Here is a 5,363-nt window from a genome sequence, read left to right as displayed (position 1 = left end):
TGATTAATATAATTGATATATTAATATGATTAAAATAGAAATTCAGTGAGCATGACATTACTAAGTAAAATAGTTATGTTTAGTTAATGTCGTTAGAATTCATGTTATAAGTTTTAATAATTCATTAAAATATAAGTATAATGTTTAATGAGATAGATTAAAATTTATAAAAAAGAGTTGCATGCAAAGATAAGGTCTTAATTAATTTTAAATGATTTAAAATTAATTCACTTAGACTTATGTTAAATATTTCTAATATGATTAGAAATAGGTTAATATTTTTTTATTATTAGTATTATTTTGTTTTAATAAGATTAAAATGAAAGAATAAAAGATTATATTTATAAAATATTTGCCTATAAGGGACCTTTGTCTAAGGAAGATTATGTCTAGGACTGGGGTATTTAAGCTGATGGAAACAAAATACCCCTACCTGGGAACCGACCTGGAAGATGAATTAATCAAATATTTTATAAGCATGCAACAAATGATTAGCATTTATTAAATGTTTAATAAATAATAGTCATATATTGTTAAACTATCCAATATAAGTCTTACATTGGATAAATTAACAAATGACTTAAATAAATTATTAGTCGAATTTATCTAAGTAATAAACCTTAGGTTTAAAACACTTAATGGGAGGAAAAAGATATATATATGATATGTCATTTTCTTTTTACACTCTTTCTTAAAAGCTCACACCATGAGATCTATGCTCGGTCTCATGGCACCTCAATTTGTGTCTCCCTTTCGGAAGGTGTTTGCATAGGTTAATATCAAGGTAGATGGAGAAAGTATTTATAGTAAGTGGGAGAGGGACGTGTGTTAACACATCCCATGGTCTCTTTTAATGGTTTGTAAGTGAGATTTCATGCTTGGACTTGTGGCACCTCGATTTGTGTCCCCCCTTCTAAAGGTGTTTGCATGGAATCAATCTCAAACTCCAGTAACGGATAGGATCGCTCTAGTTTTTGCTCCAATCGATTTTTTCCTTCGATTAGCTCATTGGAGTGAAACTCTAGGATCTAAAATGGATGATTACACTTACAAAAAATTGTTAAGCAAGTTAATAATTTCTTAACCAAACAAATGGTGACTAATTATTATAGGAATGTGAGTCATTATGGTGTAATAATTAGCTGAGAGTGTCTCAATTTAGTGAAAGGGTGACTAACCACCCTTCAGTGGCTTTTATCTTAAATCACTGAAGTATTATTACAAAATTAGATGTCACATATGTTTATTAATTTTTTGCAAAACTTGATTAGATTTAAAGAGTAATGCATTTTCTAATATAAATAATTTGTTTGGTTTCAACAAACGTCAATATGGCTAGAACTATTATAGACTTGTTTAATGTTGATAAACTGACTAATGATAATTATACAACCTAAAAAAACATGATTAACACTGTACTAATCATTTACGACCATTTTTCTAGAGAAGTATCCTCGGGTCCCCACCCCCACTACATCTCGAAATGTTCAGGATGCATACGAGAGGTGGATGAAGGAAAATAACAAGGCCAGAGCAAGGACGAAGGAAAACAACAAGGCCAGAGCATACACTTTTGCCAACTTAACTGAAGTCTTGGCTAAGAAACACGATAACATGGTCACTACACGTGAGATCATAGACTCGTTGCGACAAATGTTTGGACAACCGTCCATACAAATCAAGCACGATGCTCTAAAATTTATTTTCAATGCTCGTATGAATGAGAGGACCTCAGTGCAAGAACATGTTATCAATACGATGGTCCACTTCAATATGGCGGAAATGAATGGGGCCATCATTAACGAATCCAGTCAAGTTAGCTTTATTCTGGAATCTTTACTGAACAGTTTCAACAAGCTTGACTACAATCTTACCACCATCCTAAACGAGCTACAAACTTATGAGTCCTTGATGAAAGTCAAAGGACAGAAAAGGGAGACAAATGTTTCCAGTTTCTCTAAAAATTTTCATAGAGGTTCGACTTCTGGAACTAAGTATGTGTCTTCTTTCTTTAGCACAAAAAAATGGATGATAAAGAAGGGTAATAATGGGAATAAAGTTAACCAAGCTATAGCCTAAAAAGGCAAAAAGGTTGAAGTTTCAAAAGGAAATTTTTTTATTGCAATCAGGAGGGGTACTGAAAAAAGAACTATCCAAAGAATTTGGTGGAAAATAATAAGGTCAAACAAAGGTAAATGTAATTTACTAGTTTTGGAAACCTGTTTAATGGAGAATGATGATTCGGCCTATGTTGGATTTTATGCCCTAAAACTCGTAGATAGTAAATGTAATTAATTGACCGACATCAATAAAAATTATCGATGTTATTTCTATAAATGTTATTGTGTCACGTCATCAATAAAAAGTTATCGATATTATTTCAATAAGTGTTATTGATTGTGTAATATTTTATTTTGTCTTAATAACCCTAAATCTATTAAACTAACATCCAAGGCTATCTTATAAATCTTGAACAGTATGTGGAGACTGAACAGTATGTGGAGACATATAGGGATCAATATTCAAGATACAGCCTAAAGGATCTATAGTATAGGGATAAGGTTGGGTACCTTATCCTGGTGACACTATGGATATGACTCATTTTGTATTTGATACAAACACAATGATCCAACGCATTCGTGTAGGTGACATACGAGTAGAGGTATCCTTGCAATGAGTTTGCTTAAGACCGGACCGCGAAATAGTAACCACTAGATGTAACACCGTTGACTAGTTAGTTCTTATTTCAATAGGATGACCTAGGCAACTTAGTCTTAATCTTAAGTGTATTAAGAAATTTTATATTGATGTGATTAATATATAATTAATTAAAAATGTGATCTATAATTCAAATTATATAAAAGAGATATATTTGAATGAGATTCAAATATTAGATTTGTTGGGGTTTGTGCCCTAAAGTCTCGTGTCTAGTAATTTGTAAACAACTTTGTCCGAACACTTGTGATGTTCAACGCGCCTAAAGAGTGATGAAGCTCGCGTTACTAAGCGATCGTTTAGTCAGTTACTAAGCGATGAAGCTTGCTGACCTAAACGATCGTCCAGTGTGGGTGCACGTTAAACAATATATTGATCTTGTTACTGGCAATTAACGGATGGTGGATAGCGTGACTAAAGAGTTTAGTCAGCTATTCACGTACCGTTGAAGCTTCGAGCCATAGGTCCATAAGGTCCTCTTAGTAGCTTGGATACAAGTTGAGAGTCAGTTTTTGGGTCAATTTGAAATATTTAAATTGACAAGAGGGAGTTCGATTATATATGATATAATTGAACGAGTTAATTAACTATGATATAATTAACTTTATGTATGAGATACATTAATTTGGAGGAAATTGGATATAAATATGATTTATATCTAGTAGAGAAAAAAATATTATAATTAATATTTGATATTAATTTATAAGTTATGAATGTGATAAGATTGGACGGTTATAAAGGAAATAGGAAGGCGCCTCTTTGTTTAAATAACGGATGAGTGCATTATAAATAGCAGACGATATGTTGATCTCGGTGTGTGCGGGTATTGTGAAAAAAATAGTGTCAACGTTTAGAAAATCAGTGCCTATACGATATGACTGCACGATCGCTTACATATACAATATTGCTAAGCGATCGCATATCGATTACACCGTCGCGCACTATTATCTAAACGATCGTTTAGCTCCCGATATTTACTAAACGATCGTATAGGCGATAGCTTAGTTTTTCCCACACGAACATTTTGGACGATCACTCACCCTTTTCCTACACGATCATTTAGACGATCGTTTACCTTTTCCTACACGATCGTATAGGCGATCGTTTACTTTTACTACACGATCGTATACTTCACCTAAACGATCAAGCATATTGTCTATGCGATAGACGATCGCATCTCCCACTTGCTTGATCATTGTATACGGTCGCTCTTCCTCCTTCCCTCTACCAAATCCAAACAAAGCCCACACTTTGGATTCTCACTCCAAGAATACTGAGGGCTCTAAGTGGTGTTGTCTTCTCCGTTCCCTTATGTTCAAGTGGTGACTCTTCGAGGTAGACGGTTAGGCTTCAGACTCGCTGTGAAGAAATCTTCATCTGGTATGATTTCTTGACCCCTTTAGCATTATGAAAGTATGTTTGAATGTATATGCGGTAATTCTATCACAATGAATTGGAAAGATCCGCTTCCGCTCGTAGGTACTCTTGAATAAGAGTTCCTTCAAGATTTATATGAATTGAATTCCTAAAGAGATGGATACATATAAATATGTGATATTTATATGTTAATTAACTCTATATTAGATATGATTTAATATAGTTACTTGATTGATTAATTAATGGTTAATTAAATGATTAAGTAATGATAGAGGGGAGGATAAATAAAAACATGTGATGTTTATTTATATTAATTAATTAACCATATATATTAAATTAGATTTAATATATGGTTATTTAATTAAAGTACCCATTAATTAGATAAGGAGCTATTTAATTAATTATCATCAAGGGTAAAAAGGGAATTACTTGAGAAGGGGTAAACTCTTCTCCATATATAATCATCTTATTAGCTCATCTAGGGCAAGATTTGTTTTTGGTGAAAAACATACCCTAGCCTCCACAAAAAAAATCCTCTCTACAATTTCTCTTTACAATCTCTTTACCTCTTTCTCTTCCAAGGGTTGGAGACCACTTATCCAACTCATGGAATCTTAAATAATAACAAGGTTATTTTTGGGGTAGTGTCCGTGATCATTAAAGAGTCATTCGTTCAAAGAACAAGAGGAATTTCGAGGAGCTTGAGAGTCTATAAAGGTAATAACAGTTCTTCCCCTTCGTTTCTCCCTTTGGTTCAAACCCTTATTCTCAAAGATCCTAATTATGAAACTCATTTCTCAAGTGAACATCACAAATTTGCAAACCTTTAACAATTCCATTTTTAAGAATTTACTAGAATTTGTCTAGATACATTGAACTTCTTTTCATAAAATAATTAATTTTTTTTTACATATCTCATATGCAACAATGAATCATATAATGCATAAAGACTCTATTATAGTAACTAGCGAAAAAATTGACTCATAGACTATTTTCACCCACCAGTTCCAGTGCTGGTTTTCACCTAACGCCAAGAGTCTTACTTTGAAGATCTCTATCTCCAAGTTTTACACTTTCAAGTCTTCTTTTTGTAGATCCATTCATATCCTCTAGGTTTTACCCTATCAAGAAAATCTACAAAAATGGATTGAGATTAAGTACAGATACTTTATCTCAAGTTTTAAGACTTTAATATAATTTCTTTTGTCAATATCCTTGAATTCTTGTCATCCATTATGACAATTATTCTGAATTCCAATAAGTTATAGCAA

Source organism: Benincasa hispida, chromosome 3 (assembly GCF_027475165.1).
Source record: "Benincasa hispida cultivar pf3 chromosome 3, pf3_genome.v1.1, whole genome shotgun sequence".
NCBI classification, from domain to species: domain Eukaryota; kingdom Viridiplantae; phylum Streptophyta; class Magnoliopsida; order Cucurbitales; family Cucurbitaceae; genus Benincasa; species Benincasa hispida.
Note: the sequence above shows the minus strand (reverse complement) of the source record.